Source organism: Manis pentadactyla, chromosome 5, assembly GCF_030020395.1.
Source record: "Manis pentadactyla isolate mManPen7 chromosome 5, mManPen7.hap1, whole genome shotgun sequence".
NCBI lineage: Eukaryota > Metazoa > Chordata > Mammalia > Pholidota > Manidae > Manis > Manis pentadactyla.
In genome coordinates, this window is record NC_080023.1 from 155957301 (window position 1) to 155979717 (window position 22417).

Below are 22417 nucleotides of genomic sequence, written 5' to 3' on the forward strand. Positions count from 1 at the left end.
TTGATGTGGTGGATGATGTTGATGGATTTTTTAATATTGTACCATCCTTGCATCCCTCGAATAAATCCCAGTGGTCATGATGGATGATCTTTTTTGATGTATTTTTGAATTCAGTTTGCTAATATTTTGTTGTGGATTTTTGCATCTACGTTCATCAATGATACTGGTAATTTTCTTTTTTTGTGGTGTCTGTCTGGTTTGGTATTAGAGTGATGCTGGCCTCATAGAATGAGTTTGGAGGTATTGCCTCCTCTTCCACTTTTTGGAATACTTTAAGGAGGATGGGTTTTAGCTCTTCTTTAAATGTTTTATAAAATTCAGCCATGAAGCCATCTGGGTCAGGTTTTTGTTTTTAACTGGTATTTGATTACCAATTCGATTTCATTGCTGGTAACTGGTCTCTTCAGATTTTCTGTGATATAACTGTATTCTTAAGATTTTTATACAATCAACCAAGGAAACAGCAAAAATTAGAATTCAGCAAAGTAGCATGGTACAAAATTAATATAAACAATAGCCTTTATTACAAATGAAATCAATCACAAGTGAAAAAAGATCTCATTTATAATAGCAACAAAAAAGATAAAATATTTAGGAATGAACTAAAAAAGATGTAGAACTACAAGATTTAAAAACGAGATACAAAAAATACCAGAACAAATAGAATGACACACCAAATTCTTGGACAAAAGATTCATAAAATCAATTTTCATTAATTTATAATTTAACGATCTCAATAAAAAATGCCAACATTTAAAAAAATAGACAAGCTGACTCTGAAGTTCATATGGAAACAAGATGGGTCAGAAAAACTCTGAAAAAAAAGAGTAATAAAAGGGACAAGCCCTACCTTGTACCAAAACCTAATGTCTTTATAAATAAAACTGCGCAGTACTGGCATATAAAATAGAATACAGGTGGGAGATCAGTGGAACAGAGTAGAAATTGGGAAGACTGACAAAAATGCATATGGCATTTTAATCTCATAAAGGTAGAAAAAATGGATTTTTCACCAAATGGGACTATGTAGTTACCTAGAAAAAAAAATTAGAGCTATACTTCAGGGCAACCCCCATTGGTACCAAAACTTCAATGTAACAAATGAAACTCTAAAGTATTAGAAGCACAGAAAAAATGTATATATCCTTGGAAGGAAAGAAGGGTTTTTTTTCTAACTATGACTTAAAATTTAAAGCCATATAAGGAAAAAATTGATAAATTCAAATATCTAAAGATCAAAGAATTCTGTAGGATAAAAAAAAAAGTTAAAAAGAGACAAAGAGAGAGAGATTCAAGGTGGCGGCGTGAGAGGTGAGACAGAGAACTCCTCCCAAAACCACAGATGATGTGAAAATACAGTTAATTCAACTAACCCTAAAACAGCAACAGGAAAGAAGGCTTCACCAGACTGCATACAGACCTCAACAACAGAGCAGACCTCACGAAACAGGGTAACGTACCAAAGCCTTGATTCAGACCCAGGCCCTTCCCCTAACCCAGCTCACCAGCAGGAGGAAGAGAAACAGAGCAGGAAAGTGGTGGAAGCCTGGGACTGCTGAACACCTAGCCCTGGAGATCTGCTTTGGGAGCAGAAACCTACACTGTGTGGTGCTCTGAAGGATGGGGAGCTGGGACAGGCAGAGTGCTTGAGAGACAGATTCTTGCCATTTGTTGAGGATGGGATCCACACCCGACTGCTCTGTGACAAGGGAAAGGCAGGTGGTCTGAGAGGCTTCCTAGCAGCAAGAGGGCTGCTGAAGGGGCAGGGTTTGCATGGAGCTTGCTGCGTGGGAGACGGGATAGGGGGACAAGGTTGTCTTGGCGTGCTCTGTCCAGCAGATTGGGAGCTTTGAGGAGCTTCAGGCGCTCCATCCCCCTGGCTGCCTACTCAGCTCTGAGGCCCCCCACTGTGACACGCCGCCTGCTGAGCCCTCCTCCTGGCATGATGGCACCAGCTTGCAAATTGGCAGTCACTGTGCTGGCATGAGGCCAGTCAGACGGAGGCCCTGCCTACAACAGCTAGAGACCCAAAGCACAGAGGCTTACACCTGTATGTGCTGCCCAGTGGCTCTGATACTAGGGACAGGCATGGCAGACTCCAGGGAATCAGGAAACAGATCTTTCCTCTCCCAGGCACCAGGTCCGCTCCTCTACAACCCCCAACCTCACTCTAGGGGCTGAGCAGCTCCAGAGACTGGAGCTTCTGGGCACTAGATGGCACCACACAGAAATATGAAACATCAAAAGAACATGGTTCAGACCAAATTCTCACAAACCCAAGAAAAAAAGCCAAATGAAACTGAACTCACCAATCTTCCTGAAAGGGATTTGAAAATAAAAATCATAAACATGCTTATGGAGGTACAGAAAAATACTCAAGAATTCAGGAACAAATTTAAGATGAAGATTCAATCATTAAGAAATTCCATATCTGAAATGAAACATTCACGGAGGGATTTAAAAGCAGATGAGATGTAGTAGAAGAGACGGTAAGTGGACTGGAAATTAGAGAAGAGGAATACAAGGAAGCTGAGGCACAGAGGGAAAAAAGGATCTCTAAGAATGAAAGAATATTGAGAGAACTGTGTGACCAATCCAAACGGAACAATATTCACATTATAGGGATACCAGAACAAGAAGAAGAGAGAAAAAAAGGGATAGAAAGTTTCGTTGAGGAGGTAATTGCTGAAAACTTCCCCAATCTGGGGAAGGAGATAGTGTCTCAAGCCATAGAGGTGCACAGATCTCCCAACACAAGGGACCCAAGGAAGACAAAATCAAGACATACAATAATTAAAATGGCAAAGATCAAGGATAAAGACAGACTTTTAAAAGCAGCTAGAGAGAGAAAAAAGATCACATACAAAGGAAAACCCATTAGGCTATCATCAGATTTCTCAACAGAAACCTTACAGGCCAGAAGGGAGTGGCATGATGTATTTAATGCAATGAAGCAGAAGGGCCTTGAACCAAGAACACTCTACCCAGCAAGGTTATCATTTATATTTGAAGGAGAGATTAAACAATTTTCAGATAAGCAAAAGCTGAGAGAATTTACCTCTCACAAACAACATCTACAGTGCATTTTGGAGGGACTCCTACAGATGGAAGTATTCCTAAGGATAAAAAGATATCACCCAAGAGGTAGACAAAGAGTACAGAATATGATTCATAATGTACAAAGAATGGAGGAAGAAGAAAAAGGAGAAAAAAAAGAATCTCTAGATTGTGTTTGTAATAGCATATGAAGTCAGTTAAATTAGATAGTAAGGGAATTACCCTTGAATCTTTAGTAGCCTCAAATCTAAAGCCTGCAATGGCAATAAGTATATACCTATCGATAATAACTCTAAATGTAAATGGTCTGAATGCACCAATCAAAAGACATAGAGTCACTGAATGGATAAAAAACAAGACGTATCTGTATGCTGCCTACAAGAGACTCACTTCAAACCCAAAGACATATACAGACTGAAAGTAAAGGGATGGAAAAAGATATTTCATGCAACTAATAGGGAGAAAAAAGCAGGTGTTGCAGTACTTGTATCAGACAAAATAGATTTCAGAACAAAGAAAGTCATAAGAGACAAAGAAGGACATTACATAATGATAAAGGGGTCAGTCCAACAAGAGGATTTAACTATTATAAATATCTAGGCACCCAACACAGGATCACTTACATATGTGAAGCAAATACTAACAGAATTAAAAGGGGAAATAGAATGCAATGCATTCATTTTAGGAGACTTCAACACACCATTCACTCCAAAGGACAGATCAAGAAGACAGAAAATGAGTAAAGAGACAGAGGCCCTGAACAACATATTAGAACAGATGGACCTAACAGACATCTATAGAACACTCCTTTCAAAAGCAACAGGATACACTTTCTTCCCAAGTGCACATGGAACATTTTCAAGAATAGATCATATACTAGGCCACAAAAAGAACCTCAGAATTTCAAAAAGATTGAAATTATACCAGCTTTGTGAGCTTCTCAGATAAGAAAGGTATGAAACTGGGAATAAATTACACAAAGAAAATGAAAAAGACCACAAACACATGGAGGCTTAACAACATGCTCATAAATAATCAATGGATCAATGACTAAATAAAAACAGAGCTCAAGCAATATATGGAGACAAATGACAACAATAATTCAACACTGCAAAAATCTGTGGGACACAGCGAAGGCCATGCTAAGAGGGAAATATATTGCAATACAGGCCTACCTCAGGAAAGAACAATCCCAAATGAAGTCTAAACTCACAATTAAGAAACTAGAAAAGGAAGAACAAATGAGGCCCAAAGTCAGTAGAAGGAGGGACATAATAAAGATTAAAGCAGAAATAAATAAAATTGAGAAGAATAAAACAATAGAAAGAATCAATGACAGCAGGAGCTGTTTCTTCGAGAAAACAAACAAAATACATAAACCCCTAGCCAGACTTATCAAGAAAAAAAGAGTCTACACACATAAACAGAATCAGAAATGAGAATGGAAAAATCACTACAGACACCACAGATATCCAAAGAATTATGAGAGAATACTATGAAAAACATTATGGTAACAAACTGGATAACCTAGAACAAATGGACAACTTTCTAGAAAAATACAACCTTCCAAGGCTGACCCTGGAAGAAATAGAAAATCTGAATAAACCAATTACAGGCAAGGAAATTGAAGTGGTAATCAAAAAACTACCTAAGGACAAAATCCCTGAACCAGATGGTTTCACTGTTGAATTTTCAAACATTTAGTGAAGACCTAATACCCATCCTCCTTAATGTTTTCCAAAAAGCAGAAGAGGAGGGAATACTCCCAAACTCATTCTACGAGGCCAACATCACTCTAATACCAAAACCAGGTAAAGACACCACAGACAAAGAAAACTACAGACCAATATCTGTGATGAACATAGATGCAAAATTACTCAACAGAATAATAGCAAACCTAATTCAAAAATACATCAAAAAGATCATCCATAATAATCAAGTGGGATTCATCCCAGGGATGGAAGGATGGTACAATATTCGAGAATCCATCAAGATCATCCACTACATCAACAGAAAGAAGGACAAAAACCACATGATCATCTCCATACATGCGGAAAAAGCATTCGACAAAATTCAACATCCATTCATGATTAAAAAAACTTTCAACAAAATGGGTATAGAGGGCAAATACCTCAACATAATAAAGGCCATATATGACAAACACACAGCCAGCATTATTCTTAACAGCAAGAAGCTGAAAGCTTTTCGTTTAAGATAGAGAACAATACAAGGATGCCCACTCTCCCCACTTTTATTCAACATAGTTCTAGAGGTCCTAGCCAGGGCAATCAGAGAACAAAGAAATAAAAGGCATCCAGACTGGAAAGGAAGGAGTCAAACTGTCCCTGTTTGCAGATGAGATGATATTGTACATAAAAAACCCTATAGAATCCACTCAAAACTACTAGATCTAATATCTGAATTCAGTAAAGTTGTGGGATACAAAATTAATACACAGAAATATGTTGCATTCCTATATACTAATGATGAACTAGCAGAAAGAGAAATCAGTAAAACAATTCCATTCACAATTGCATCAAAAAGAATAAAATACCTAGGAATATATACATATACTCTGAAAACTACAAGACACTCATGAGAGAAATTAAAGAAGAAACCAATAAGTGGAAATACATCCCGTGCTCATAGAAAGGAAGAATTAATATTGTCAAAGTGGTCATCCTGCCTAAAGCAATCTACAGATTCAATGCAATCCCTATCAAAATACTAACAGCATTCTTCAGTGAACTAGAGCAAATAGTTCTAAAATTCATATGGAACCCACAAAGACCCTGAACAGCCAAAGCAAACCTGAGAAGGAAGAATAAAGCGGGGGGAATTATGCTCCCTGACTTCAAGTACAAAGCCACAGTAATCAAGACAATTTGGTACTGGCACAAGAACAGACCCATAGACCAATGGAACAGAATAGAGAGCCCAGATATAAACCCAAGCATATATGGTCAATTAATATATGATAAAGGAGCCATGGATATACAATGGGGAAATAACAGCCTCTTCAACAGTTGGTGTTGGCAAAACTGGACAGCTACATGTAAGAGAATGAAACTGGATAATTGTCTAACCCATACACAAAAGTAAACTCAAAATGGATCAAAAACCTGAATGTAAGTCATGAAACCATAAAACTCTTAGAAAAAAACATAGGCAAAAATCTCTTGGACATGAACATGAGCAACTTCTTCATAAACATATCTCCCTGGCAAGGGAAACAAAAGCAAAAATGAACAGTGGGACTATATCAAGCTGAAAAGCTTCTATACAGCAAAGGACACCATCAGTAGAACAAAAAGACATCCTACGGTATGGGAGAATATACTCATAAATGACATATCCGATAAGGGGTTGACATCCAAAATACAGAAAGAGCTCACGCACCTCAGCAAACAGAAAGCAAATAATACAATTTTTAAATGGGCAGATGATCTGAACAGACACTTCCCCAAAGAAAAAATTCAGATGGCAAACAGGCACATGAAAAGATGCTCCACATTGCTAATCATCAGAGAAATGCAAATTAAAACCACAATGAGATATCACCTCACACCAGTTAGGATGGCCAACATCCAAAAGACAAACAACAGCAAATGTTGGCAAGGATGTGGAGAAAGGGGAACCCTCCTACACTGCTGGTGGAAATGTAAACTAGTTCAACCATTGTGGAAAGCAATATGGAGGTCCCTCAAAACACTCAAAATAGAAACACCATTTGACCCAGGAATTCCACTCCTAGCAATCTACCCTAAGAATGCAGGATCCCCGTTTGAAAAAGACATATGCACCCCTATGTTTATCGCAGCACTATTCACAATAGCCAAGAAATGGAAGCAACCTAGGTGTCTATCAGTAGATGAATGGATAAAGAAGATGTGGTACATATACACAATGGAATATTATTCAGCCATAAGAAGAAAACAAATCCTACCATTTGCAACAACATGGATGGAGTTAGAGGGTATTATACTCAGTGAAATAAGCCAGGCAGAAAAAGACAAGTATCAAATGATTTCACTCATATGTGGAGTATAAGAACAAAGAAAAAACTGAAGGAACAGAACAGCAGCAGACTCACAGAACTCCAAAATGGACTAACAGTTACCAAAGGGAAAGGGACTGGGGAGGATGGGTGGGAAGGGAGGGATAAGGGGGGGAAAAGGGCATTACAATTAGCAGACATAATGTGGGGGGGACGGGAAGGGCTGTTCAACACAGAGAAGACAAGTAGTGATTCTATAGCATCTTACTATGCTGATGGACAGTGACTGTAATGGGGTATGTGGTAGGGACTTGATGATGGGGGGAGTCTAGTAACCATAATGTTGCTCATGTAATTGTAGATTAATGGGACCAAAAGAAAAAAGAAAAGAAAAGCACTGAAGAGAAAGGATATCACCCTGTACAGGTTTTTAATGCAGCTGAATGTGCCCTATTACAGAAAAGAAAATTGCCACAAAGGACATTTATTAGTAAGGAAGACAGTGAGCACCAGGATTTAAGGCAGCAGGGGATAATCTAGCTCTACTATTATGTGCAAATGCAATTGGGTTTATGATCAGGACTGCTCTTATCTACAAAGCTGCTAACTTCCCCAGCCTTGAAGGGAAAAGATAAACACCAGCTGCCAATCTTTTGGTTGTAGAAGAAGGCAGCCTGGATGAGAACCATTTACTGGATCGGTTCCATTGATACTTTGTCCCTGTGGTCAGGAAGTATTCTGCCAGTAAGGAAATGCCTTTTAAGGTACTTTTGATATTGGACAATGCCCCAGGACACCTAGAACCCCATGGGCTCAACATGAAAGCCCTAAAGACTTATCTGTCCTAAAGACAACGTCTCTACTTCAGCCTCTAGATTAGAGGGTCATAAGGCTTGTTACACATGGTACTTTAAGGAAAGGATCGTCAAAGCTATAGAGGGGAACCCCGACAGAACATCATATAAGTCTGAAAGGATTACACCACTGAAAATGCCATCCTTGTTATAGAAAGCCATTAAGCCCCAAACCATAAATTCCTGCTGGAGAAAACTGTGTCCAGATGTACAACAGAGCCAATCAAGGAAATCATGAAAGAGATCATGGATCATGGATCTGCCAAAAATGGTGTATGTGTAGGGGGGTGAGGGTGAAGAGTTTCAAGATAGGGATCCTGGAGAAACTCAGGAGCTAATAGACACCACACCAGTGGAATTAACAGATGACAACTTGATGGAGATGAGTGTTTCTGAAGCAGTGCCAGATGATGAGGGAGAAGACGTGGAAGAAGCAGTGACAGAAAACAAATTGACATGAGACGATCTGGAAGAAGTATTCCAATTATTCAATACCACTTTGACTTCTTTAATTCATAGATGCTTCTATGACACAGGCACTGAAACTAAAGCAAACAGGGGAAGAAGGATTGGTACCACATAGAAACATTCTTAGAGAAGTGAAAAAGCAAAAATGTCACACAGAAATCATGCTGTAGTTCCCTAAAGTTTCCCCAAGTGTGCATACATCTTCTGCCTCCCCTTCTACCTCCTCCACCTCTTCCACCCCTGCTACCTCTGAGAGAGCAAGACCAACCCCCCTCCACTGCCTCCTCCTCCTGCCTACTCAGTGTGAAAATGGTAAGGATGAAGACCTTTACAATGATCTACTTCCACTTAATGAACGAACAATAAATAACAATTATGTCATACAGTTAATGAACTTATCTGTTGTATATGTATGTGTCTTCATGTGAAAAATCTAATAACTGTACAGCAAAAACAGTATGTTTGTGTCATCATCATTGCCTAAATATTCACTGTGTAAGAACACTGTGTGCAAGACTTTATGAAAGTGGATAGCCTATCTTTACACAGGCATAGGTGAGTGATATTTAATATAAAATTAATAATGTGCTGGTTTTCTTACTGTTCTACAACTTTGCTTTCAAAGAATTACATTACCATACAGCATGCCTCTCTCGAAATAGAGAACTGTGTATCTATCATCACAGTAAGTGGTTTAAAAAAAAATGCAACAATGTTTCTATTACTGTATTATGAATATGACAGTAATACCGTATGTCATAAAAATTTTATAATGACTCACTCATTAGTGTATAGGCTGGGCTATTGTGAAGCAACTGTATTGATTATACTAAACTAACATAAAGTAATCATACTGCTGCTTCTTTATCAATGTATGAATCGTTATACCTATAAATATGAATTTATTTTTCACATTATCTTTTCATTCTTGATGTCTAGTTTTAGTAATATGTATATTATCTACAGTGCTTTGTATCATATAAGACAATATTGATATAGGGACTGAAAGGTGATTCATCTTGTAACAGATGACATAAACTTACGGTATCAATACAGTACAGTACTGTAGTACTTTCCTTACGATTTTCTTAATATTTTCTTTTCTCTAGATTATTTAAGAATATAGTATATGAGATGTAACATACAAAATATATGTTAACTGACTATGTTACTGGTAAGGCTTCTTATAAACAGTTGTCTATTATTAGTTAAGTTTTTAAGGAGTCAAAAGTTATATGTGGATTTTTTACTGCATTGTGATGGGGTGAGTGGATGGTGGTACTCCTAACCCACCATGTTCAAGGATGAACTGTACATACATCCTGAAATTTGAAGACACAGAAAGGTTCAGAGAACAAATACTCTGGGGGCACTGCATTCCCAGAACCACAGTAATTTGTAGGGTAGGCTTCAAATTAACAGAAAACAAATTTTCTTTTCCCAAGTCAAACTGCCATGCCAGAGAAAGGGATTTCACCCCTCAATTCACTAGCAGACACATAAGTGACTGTTACACACTAGAAAGTACTCAGACACTAAGTGCATCAATTAGTCCTTTAGCTTAACATCTGAAAGGAGAATTCCTACAGCCATCAGGTAGCCAGCAAGGGAACTTACCTACCTTGTTTACTTGGCAAATTCTAGACCTGTATATCTCCTCCTTATTAGAGAAAGAATAATTGAGGGATTGAAAAACACTGTGCAATATAACAGAGCATAAATTTTAGACATCAACTATATTACTCTCAACAATTTGACAAAACATACTGAAATGAGAGATTAAAGTCCTCAGGTGGAAAAAACTAGTAGAGATGCAAATAAGAGAGGGAAAAAAGGAAAAACTATAAGAAATGTAAGTAACCTAAAGCAGAATTCAAATCATTACTAGGAGTAAAGAGCAGAATACTTAATTAGAAATATGGAGATGTAAAATTTGAGTAACTCTTCCAGAACGGAGAAGAAAAGGACAAAGTAATGAAAACTATGAGAGGGGATTGATATGTCAAGAGAGAAATAAGCTTCAGCTAATTTTATTCCTGAAAGAAATGGACAGAAACAACAATAAAAAATTCTTAAAAAAGGAAATGAAAACTTTCCTGAGTCAAAGAATGTTCTGCTTCTCTAGCTTAAAAGAGCTCACAAACTACCAGGCAACATTACTGAAAAGACAGTGAACTAGATTTCTTTTGGTGAAACTTTTAGATTTCAATATAGAAAACACCTGTAATCACCCAGGAAGCAAAAAACAAGTCATACACAGAGGACCAAAAGACAATGGCAAAATAGTAAAGGATTAGGAGTGGAAAATTATGTGACCCAATAATTCTGCCCCTTCTCAGGCCAACTTGTCATTCAGTGTGAAATCAACAAGAAGATGTTTTCAGATGAAAGTAGACCAATCAAGTACTGTTCATAAAAATATTATCTGAATGATAATTAACCAAAAACAAAGACCTCAAGAATAGGAAAGAGATGAAATCAGTCAAACATAGGGCTAAGTCTAAATAGCTGCTATAAATATGATTAGCACCTACGCTACTACTAAAAAAAAAACTATTGAAAAGGGAGATCTATAAGGTACAAAATAAGCTATTACTAGTCACCATGGCCTTCATCTGAATACTACAAACAATTTTGCTAATATGCTCTGTCATTAATTAAATGGGTTAAACATCCCTATTAAAGGATAGTTTTTAGACCAAGTCAAGGAGCACTGGTCTGTTGCAGGTATCTCATATAATAGGAACCACGGAGTAAGTGTTCTTTTGTAAGACTGACTTCTTAATACATTTTTTCAAGGTGCTGTAGCAAGTAACAGTACTTCATTTTTTAAATCACCAAATTTCAATTTCAAAAGAAATACCACATTTATCCATTCATCAGTTTACAAACACTTGGGTGTTTCCTTTTTCACCATTATGAATGAATGCTGTTATGAATATTTGTGACAAGTTTTTGTGTGGATGTGTTTTCATTTCTCTCAGGTTCATATACACCTAGGAGCAAAACTGCTAGGTCATATGTTATCTCAATGTTTTTAACCTTTTGAGAAATTGCCAGACTGTTTTTCAAATCAGATACACCATTTTACCTTCCAACCAGCAGTGCACAATGGTTCCAATTTCTCCACATCCTCACCAACACTTGTTATTTTTCTCATTATAGCCATCATAGTGAGTGTGAAATGGCATCTCACTGTGGTTTTGATTTGTATTTCTCTGATGTCTAATGGTGTTGCATATTTTCGTGTTTACTGGCCACTGGCATAATTTGTTTAGAGAAATATCTATTCAAATCCTTTGCCAATTTTTAAATTGGGATATTTGTCTTTTTATTATTGAGTTGTAAGAGTTCTTGAAATATTTTAGATAGAAATCCTTTATTAGATACGTGACTTGCAAATATTGTCTTCCATTTTTGTGGTTACTGTGGGTCTGTGTTTTAGTTCTCCTCTGTCATTAATAAATGCTGTGTCACGTTTCTTTGGGAGGGATAATTCTGTTTTTTTAGTTTGGGACAAATTGAGAACTTGGAAAATTTTTCATTGAATTCTCACTTTGCAATTGTCTAGTCTGTTCGCCCTGCTATAAAGAAGTACCACACACTGGGTAGCTTATGAACAATGGAAATTTGTTCCTCACAGTTTTGGAGGCAAAGAAGTCCAAGATCACAGGGTTCTGGTGAAGACCCTCTTCCGGGCTGCAGACTGCCAACTTCTGTGTCCCCACATGGTGGAAGGGCTAAAGAGCTCTGCATGGTCTCTCTTATAAGAGCACTAAATTGATTCATGAGGACTCCACCCTCAGAACCTAAGCACCTCGTAAAGGCCTACTTCCTAATACCATCATACTGGGCATTAGGACTTCAACATATGAAATCTGGGGGGAAACAAACATTTGAATCATAGTAATAATATATACAAAAACTTCTGGCTAAAGAGTTATATATAAAAAATAAAATCATAATACAACAATCATATTGGTTATGTATTTAAACAAATTTATTAATTTATAGACTGAAGAGCAGACTCAAAATGTAGATTTGATTATGTAATTACATTTCAAAAAAATTTTGCAGGTCAAATTAGATAAAAGTAAAAAGGTAAATAATTTAGGAACTATATTTGTAAATGGTGAGATGTTATTAAACTTAATACCTAAAGCACTCTTAAAAATTAAAGAAAACATTAATATCCCAACAGAAAAACTGATTAAAAAATGGGCCATTTATAAAATCAGCAATAAAAATAATCAAAAAGTAAATAAGAAATTTGTTACATTTCACAAGCAAAGAAAAGCAAAATGAAATATGCCGTACATCATCACAGTGGCAAATATTTAGAAAAACCTCAATTGTGGCAAAAGTACAATGAAATAGATTAACACTCATATTTTGCTTAAAATTATTCATTCTCCTTAATACCTTAACTGTAATCTTAACATGTAGGAATCCAGGCTAGTAAAACAATTAAAGATGTAGTTAAAGATTTATATTCAAATATGTTCAAGGAGATTAAAGATGGCAGCATGAGAGGTGAGACAGAGGCTTCCTCCTAAAACCGCATATAATACGAAAATATAATTAATACAACTAATTGTGAAAGAGAAACAGGAAAGAGGATGGTACCAGATTATATATAACTGGAGAAAAGAGCAGACCTCATGGAACAGGGTAATGTACCAAAGATGTGGCCCAGTGGGACCAAGCCCTTCCCCCATCCCAGCTCACTGGCGGGAGGAAGAGAAACGGAGCAGGGAGGGAGTGGAGGCCTGAGACTGCTGAATACCTAACTCCAGAGATCTGCTCTAGGAGCACAAACCTACATTTCATGGTGCTTTTATGATACTCTCATGATTAAGAGATTGGAAAGCTAAGACAGGCAGAATTCCTGGAAAGACTGAGATTCCAGCTGCTTGTGGAAAGCGGGGATCCATATCCGGCTGCTGTGGGACAAAAGAAAGGCGGGCAGTCTTGGAGATTTCCTAACAAGGAAGCCCTTAGCAAGAGGGCTGCCAAAGGGACAACGATTGCACAGAGCTTATGGCTCAGGAGAAAGGACAGGTAGACAAAATTTTCCGGGTGCACTCTGCCCAGCAGGTTGGGAGCTTTCATGATTTCCAGGTGCTCCAGCTCCTTGGCTGGCTACAAGGACACACAGCTCCAAGGACCCCCTGCGTGATATGCAGCCCACTGCGCCTTTCTCCTGGCCAGCCCCACCTGGCTCACAAACCGGCAAACCCTACTCTGGCATTAGGCCAGCCAGAGGGAAGATCTGTCTACAGCAACTACAAATGCTTATATAGAGGCTTATATTTCTGTGCTCCACCCACTGGTTCAGGCAGTGGAGACAGGCATAGCAGCCAGGAAGCAGGAAACAGCTCTTTCCTTCCCCCAGGCACTAATAACACTCCCCTGTGACCCCTGACATTGCTTCAGTTGCTGAGCAGTTCCAGAGAGTAGAGATTCTGGGAACTAGACAGCACCATATACAAATATGAAATGCCAAAGGAATTTGGCTCAAAGTAAAATTAATCTAACTCCTGAGAAAGATGACATGGATCTCGACTCTTCCTGAAAGGGAACTCGAAATAAAAATCATTAACATTCTCATGGAGGTACCTAAGGTTTAATAGATGTCACCAGAGTTAACAAAACCACAGTAAAGAAAGTAGAACAGCTAATTACTAAGCAAATGCAAAATTAAATTAACTATCCCCAAAGTCAATCGAGGAATAGAAAAAGAGTACAGAATATGATAACTAATATATAAAGAATGGAGGAGGAAGAAAAAGGAGAAAAAGAAAAGACCTTTTAGATTGTGTTTGTAATAGCATATTAAGTGGGTTAAATTAGACTCTTAGATAGTAAGGAAGTTAATCTTGAACCTTTGGTAACCACGAATCTAAAGCTTGCAGTGGCAATAAGTACATACTTATCGATAATCACCCTAAATGTAAATGGTCTGAATGCACCAATCAAAAGACATGAAGTCATTGAATGGATAAGAAAACAAGATCCATCTATATGCTGCCTACAAGAGACACATTTTAAACCCAAAGATATACACAGACTAAAAGTGAAGGGATGGAAAAAGATATTTCATGCAAACAATAGGGAGAAAAAAGCAGGAGTTGCAGTACTTGTATCAGACAAAATAGACTTTGAAACAAAGAAAGTCACAAGAGACAAAGAAGGACAGTGCATAATGATTAAGGAGTCAATCCACAAAGAAGATATGACCATTGTAAATATCTATGCACCCAACACAGGAGCACCTACATATGTGACACAAATGCTAACAGAATTCAAAGGGGAAATAAGAGTGCAATGCATTCATTCTAGGAGACTTCAAAACTCCACTCACTCTGAAGGACAGATCAACCAGACAGAAAATAAGTAAGGAGACAGAGGCACTGAACAGCGCATTAGAACAGATGGACCTAACAGATATCTACAGAATGCTACACCCAAAAGGAGCAGAATATACATTCTTCTCAAGTGCACATGGAACATCTTCAAGAATAGATGATATAGTAGGCCACAAAAAGAGCCTTGGGAAATTCAAAAAGATTAAAACTGTATAAACCAGTTTCACAGACCACAAAGGTATGAAATTAGAAATAAATTACACAAAGAAAATGAAAAATTCCACAAACACATGGAGGTTTCACAACATGTTCCTAAATAACCAATGGATCAATGACAAAATAAAAAGGCCATGCTGAGAGGAAAGTATATTGCAACACAGGCCTACCTCAGGAAAGAAGAACAATACCATATAAGCAGTCCAAACTCACAATTAATCAAATGAGAAAAAGAAGAACAAATGAGGCCCAAAGTCAGTAGAAGGAGGGACATAATAAAGATTAGAGCAGAAATGAATAAAATCAAGAAGAATAAAACAATAGAAAGAATCAATGAAAGCAAGAGCTGGTTCTTTAATAAAATAAACAAAATAGATAACCCCCTAGCCAGACTTACCAAAAAAAAAGAGAGAGTCTACACACATAAACAGAATCAGAAATGAGAATGGAAAAATCACTACAGACCCCACAGAAATACAAAGAACTATTAGAGAATACTATGAAAAATTATATGCTAACAAACTGGATAGCCTAGAAGTAACCAACAACTTTCTAGAAAAATAAACCTTCCAAGGCTAATGCAGGAAGAAACAGAAAATCTGAACAGACCAATTACCAGCAACAAAATTGAACTGGTAATCAAACCTAAGAACAAAAATCCTGGACCAGATGGCTTCACTGCTGAATTTTATCAAACATTTAGTGAAGACCTAATACCCATCTTCCTTAAGGCTTTCAAAAGAGTAGAAGAGGAGGGAATACTTCCAAATTCATTCTATGAGGCCAGCATCACTCTAATATCAAAACCAAGCAAAGACACCACAAAAAAAGAAAATTACAGAACAATATCCCTGATGAATATAGATGCAAAAATACTCAACAAAATATTAGCTAAATGAATTAAAAAATACATCAAAGAGATCATCCATCATGGTCAAGTAGGATCTATTCCAGAGATGCAAGGATGGTACAACATTCAAAAATCCATCAACATCATCCACCACACAACAAAAACAAGGAGAAAAACCACATGATCATCTCCACAGATTCTGAAAAAGCATTTGACAAAATTCAACATCAATTCATGATAAAAACTCTCAACAAAATGGGTATAGAGGGAAGTATGTCGATATAATAAAGGCCATATATGACAAACCCACAGCCAACATTATCCTTAACAGCGAGAAGCTGAAAGCTTTTCCCTTAAGATCGGGAACACGACCAGGATGCCCACTCTCCCCACTTTGATTCAACATAGTTCTAGAGGTCCTATCCAGGGCAATCAGACAATTCAAAGAAGTAAATGGCATCCAGGTTGGTAAGGAAGAAGTTAAACTGCCCCTGTTTGCATATGACATGATATTGTTCATAAAAAATGCAAAAGAATCCACTCCAAAACTACCTGATCTAATATCTGAATTCAGCAAAGTTGCAGGATACAAAATTAATACACAGAAATCTGTTGTTTTCCTATACACTAATGATGAACTAGCAGAAAGAGAAATCAGGAAAACAATTCCATTCACAATTGCATCAAAAAGAACAAAATACCTAGGAATAAACCTACCCAAGGAACTGAAAGACATATACTCTGAAAACTACAAGACTCTCATGAGAGAAATTAAAGAAGATACCAATAAATGGAAATTCATCCCATGCTCATGGATAGGAAGATTTAATATTCTTAAAATGGCCATCCTGCCTAAAGCAATCTATAGATTCAATGCAATTCCTATCAAAATTCTAACAGCGTTCTTCAGCGAACTAGAGAAAATGGTTCTAAAATTCATATGGAACCACAAAAGATCTCAAATAGCCAAAGCAATTCTGAGAAGGAAGAATAAAGCTGGGGTGATTATGCTTCCCAACTTCAAGCTCTACTACAAAGCCACAGTAATCAAGACAATTTGGTGCTGGCACAAGAACAGACCTACAGACCAATGGAACAGAATAGAGAGCCCTGATATAAACCCAACCATATACGGTCAATTAATATACGATAAAGGAGCCATGGACATACAATGAGGAAATGACAGCTTCATCAACTGCTGGTGTTGGCAAAACTGGACAGCTACATGCAGGAGAATGAAACTGGATTATTGTTAAACTCCATACAGAAAAGTAAACTCAAAATGGATTAAAGACTTGATTGTAAGTCACGAAACCATAAAAGTCTTAGAAGACAACATAGGCAAAAATCTCCTGAATATAAGCATGAGCAACTTCCTGAATGCATCTCCTCAAGCAAAGGAAACAACAGCAACAATGAACTCATGGGACTACATCAAACTAAAAAGTTTCTGTACAGCAAAGGACGCCATAAGCAGAACAAAAAGTCATTCTACAGTACAGAGAGAATATATTTGTACATAACATATCCAACAAGGTGTTAACATCCAAAATATATAAATAACTTAAATGCCTCAACACCCAAAAAGCAAATAACCTGGTTAAAAAATGGGCAGAGAATATGAAGAGACAGTTCTCCAAAGAAGAAATTCAGATGGCCAATAGGCACATGAAAAGATGCTCCACATCATTAATCATCAGGGAAAGGCAAATTAAAACTACAATGAGATATCACCCCACTGCAGTTAGGATGGCCAGCATCGAAAAGACTAAGAACAACAAATGCTGGCAAGGATGCGGAGAAAGGGGAACCCTCCTACACTGCTGGTGGGAATGTAAGCTAGTTCAACCATTGTGGAAAGCAATATGGAGGTACCTCAAAAAGCTAAAAATAGAAACATCATTTGACCCGGGAATCCCACTCCTTGGAATTTATCCAAAGAATACAACTTCTCAGATTCAAGAAGACATATGCACCCCTATGTTTATTGAAGCACTTTTTACAATAGCCAAGATATGGAAGCAACCTAAGTGTCCATCAGTAGATGAATGGATAAAGAAGATGTGGTACATATACACAATGGAATACTATTCAGCCATAAGAGAGAAACAAATCCTACCATTTGCAACAACATGGATGGAGCTGGAGGACATTATGCTCAGTGAAATAAGCCAGGCGGAGAAAGACAAGTGCCAAATGATTTCCCTCATTTGTGGAGTATAACAACGAAGCAATACTGAAGTAACAAAACAGCAGCAGACTCAGAGACTCCAAGAAGGGACTAGTGGTTACCAAAGGGGAGGGGTGTGGGAGGGCGGGTGGGGAGGGAAAGAGAAGGGAATTGAGGGGTATTATGTTTAGTACATATGGTGTGGGGTATCATAGGGAGAACAGTGTAGCACAGAGAAGGCACATAGTGGAACTGCGGCATCTTGCTGCGCTGATGAACAGTGACTGCATTGGGGTATGGGTGGGGACTTGATAATATGGGTAAATGTAGTAACCACATTGTTTTTTTATGTGAAACCTTCATAAGAGTGTATATCAATAATACCTTAATAAAAAAATTTTTTTAAGTTCATATTAATACTGAAAAATTGCATGCTAGCTCATAGTTCAACAACAAAATTGGTTAAACGATTTTTTTTCATTAAGGTATCATCTATATCTCTCTTATAAAGGTTTCACATGAGAAACATTGTGGTTACTACATTCACCCATATTATCAAGTTCCCCCATACCCCACTGAAGTCACTGTCCATCAGTGTAGTAAGATGCCACAGAGTCACTGCTGGTCTTCTCTGTGCTATACTGTCTTCCCCGTGACCCTCCACATACCATGTGTACTAATCATAATACCCCACAATCCCCTTCTCTGCCCCTTCCCAGCCACCCTCTCCCTACTTCCCTTTGGTAACCGCAAGTCCCTTCTTGGGTTTTGTTAGTCTGCTGCTGTTTTGTTCCTTCAGTTTTGCTTCATTGTCACACTCCACAAATGAGGGAAATCATTTGGTACTTATCTTTCTCCACGTGGCTTATTTCACTGAGCATAATAACCTCTAGCTCCATCCATGTTGTTGCAAATGGTAGGATTTGTTTTCTTCTTATGGCTGAATAGTATTCCATTGTGTATATGCACCATGTCTTCTTTATCCATTCATCTACTGATGGACATTTAGGTTGCTTCCACATCTACGCTATTGTAAATTCCAAGGAGTGGAATTCCCAGGTCAAATGGTATTTCTATCTTCACTTCAGTTTTTTGAGGAACCTCCATACTGCCTTCCACAATGGTTGAGCTAATTTACATTTCCACCGGCAGAGTAGGAGGGTTCCCCTTTCTCTGCATCATAGCCAGCATTTGTTCTTCCCAGTTTTTTTGATGTTCACCATCGTAACTGGTATGAGGTTATATCTCACTGTGGTTTTAATTAGCATTTCCATGATAATTAGCAATATGGAGCAACTTTTCATGTGACTGTTGGTCATATGATCTTCTTCTTTGGAGATTTTCCTCTTCATATCCTCCACCCTTTTTTAAATTGGGTTATTTGCTTTTTGGCTGTTGAGGCATGTTAGTTCTTCATATATTTTGGATATTAAACCCTTGTTGGATAGGTCATTTACAAATATTTTCTCCCATACTGTAGGATGCCTTTTTGTTCTGTTGGTGGTGTCCTTTGCTGTACAGAAGGTAAATGTAGATTGATGTAGTCTCATTTGTTCATTTTTGCTTTTGTTTCCCTTGCCTTAGGAAAAGCGTTCAGGAAAAAGTTGCTCATGTTATATTCAAGAGATTTTTTCTTATGTTTTCTTCTAAGAGTTTTATGGTTTCATGGCTTACATTCAGGTCTTTGTTCCATTTTGAGTTTACTTTTGTGTATGGAGTTACACAATAATCCAGTCTCATTCTCTTACATGTAGCTATCCAGTTTTGTGAACACCAGCTGTTGAAGAGGCTGTCATTTCCCCACTGTATGTCCATGGCTCCTTTGTCGTATTTTAGCTGACCATATATGCTTGGGTTTATATTTGGGCTCTCTATTCTTTCCATTGATCTTTGGGTCTGTTCTTGTGCCAGTACCAAATTGTCTTGATTACTGTGGCTGTGTAGTAGAGCTTGAAGTTGGGGAGCATAATCCCCTCAGCTTTATTCTTCCTTCTCTGGATTGCTTTGGCTCTTCAGGGTCTTTTGTGGTTTCATATGAATTTTAGAACTATTTGTTTTAGTTTGCTGAAGAATGCTGTTGCTATTTTGATAGGGATTGCATTGAATCTGTACATTGCTTTAGGGAGGATGGCCATTTTGACAATATTAATTTTTCCTTTCCATGAGCACGGGATGTATTTCCATTTATTGGTATCTTCTTTAATTTTTCTCATGAGTGTCTTGTAGTTTTCAAGTTATAGTTCTTTTACCTTCTTGGTTAGGTTTATTCCTAGGTATTTTATTCTTTTCGATGCAATTGTGAGTGGAGTTGTTTTCTTGATTTCTCTTTCTGCTAATTCATTGTTAATATATAGGAGTGCAACATTTCTGTGTATTAATTTTGTATCCTGCAACTTTTCTGAAATCCATTATTAGTTCTAGTAGTTTTGGGGTGGATTCTTTAAGGTTTTCTATGTATAATATCATGTCATCTGCAAACAGTGAGAATTTAACTTCTTTCTTACCAATCTGGATGCCTTTTATATCTTTGTGTTGTCTGATTGCCATGGCTAGGACATCCTGTACTATGCTGAATAGAAGCGGGAAGAGTGGGCATCCTTGTCTTGTTCCCAATCTTAAAGGAAAAGCTTTCAGCTTTTCGCTGTTAACCATGATGTTGGCTGTGGTTTGTCATATATGGCCTTTATTATGTTGAGATACTTGCCCTCTATACATATTTTGTTGAGAGTTTTTATTATGAATAGACATTGAACTCTGTTGAATGCTTTTTCAGCATGTATGGAGATATCATGTGGTTTTTGTCCTTCTTTTTGTTGGATGATGTAGTGGATGATGTTGATTGATTTTCGAATATTGTACAAGCTTTGCATCCCTTGAAAAAATCCTACTTGATCATGATGGATGATCTTTTTGATGAATTTTTGAATTCGGTTTGCTAATATTTTGTTGTGTATTTTTGCATCTATGTTCATCAGGGATACTGGTACATAATTTTCTTTTTTTGTGATGTCTTTACCTAGTTTTGGTGGTATTAAGAGTGATGCTGGCCTCAGAGAATGAGTGTGAAAGTATTTCCTCCTCCTCTACTGTTTGGAAAACTGTAATGAACATGGGTACTAGGTCTTCACTAAATGTTTGATAAAATTCAGCGGTGAAGCCATCGGGTCCAGGAGTTTTGTTCTTAAGTAATTTCTTGATTACCAATTCAATTTCATTGCTGGTAATTGGTCTGTACAGATTTTCTGTTTCTTCCTACATTAGCCTTGGAAGGTTGGATTTTTCTAGAAAGTGGTCCATTTCTTCTAGGTTATCCAGTTTGTTAGCATATAATTTTCCATAGTATTCTCTAATAATTCTTTGTATTTCTATGGTGTCTGCAGTGATTTATCCTCATTTCTGATTCTGTTTATGTGTGTAGACTCTCTTTTTTTCTTGGTAAGTCTGGCTAGGGTTTTATCTCTTTTGTTTATTTTCTTGAAGAAGCATCTCCTGCTTTCATTGATTTTTTTTCTATTGCTTTATTCTGCTTGGTTTTATTTATTTATGCTCCAATCTTTATTATGTCCCTCCTTCTACTGACTTTGGGCCTCATTTGTTCTTCTTTTTCTAGGCTCGTTAATTTTGAGTTAGGACTGTTTATATGGGATTGTTCTTCTTTTCTGTGGTAGGCCTGTACTGCAGTATACTTCCCTCTTGGCACAGCCTTTGCTGCGTCCCACAGATCTTGCAGTGTTGAGTTATTGGTGTCATTTGTCTCTGTATATTGCTTGATCTCTGTTTTTATTTGGTCATTGATCCATTGGTTATTTAGGAGCATGTTGTAAAGCGTCCGTGTGTTTGTGGGCTTTTTTGTTTTCTTTGCATAATTTATTTCTAGTTTCATACGTTTGTGGTCTGAGAAGCTGGTTGGTACAATTTCAATCTTTGTGAATTTACTGAGGCTCTTTTTGTGGCCTACTATATGATCCATTCTTGAAAATGTTCCATGTGCACTTGAGAAGAATGTGTATTCTGCTGCTTTTGGGTGTAACGTTCTGTAGATGTCTGTTAGGTCCATCTGTTCTAGTGTGTTGTTCAGTGCCTCTGTCTACTTACTTATTTCCTGTCTGGTTGATCTGTCCTTCAGAGTTAGTAGAGTGTTGAGGTCTCCTAGAATGAGTGCATTGCATTCTATTTCCCCTTTGAATTCTGCTTGTATTTGTTTCACATATGGAGGTGCTCCTGTTTTGGGCGCATAGATATTTATAATGGTCATATCTTCTTTGTGGATTGACTCCTTAATCATTATGCACTGTCCTTCTTTGTCTCTTGTGACTTTTTTTGTTTTGAAGTTTATTTTGTCTGATACAAGTACTGCAACTCCTGCTTTTTTCTCCCTATTAGTTGCATGAAATACCTTTTTCCATCCCTTCACTTTTAGTCTGTGTATGTCTTTGG

General features: G+C 37.4%; 1 protein-coding gene across 8 annotated transcripts in view; it reads right to left on the bottom strand.

Moving 5' to 3' along the window:
* NCOA6 (nuclear receptor coactivator 6) overlaps window positions 1–22417 on the bottom strand; it is a 136777-nt gene that overhangs the window by 73925 nt on the left and 40435 nt on the right. The gene's annotated exons all lie outside the window — the stretch shown is intronic.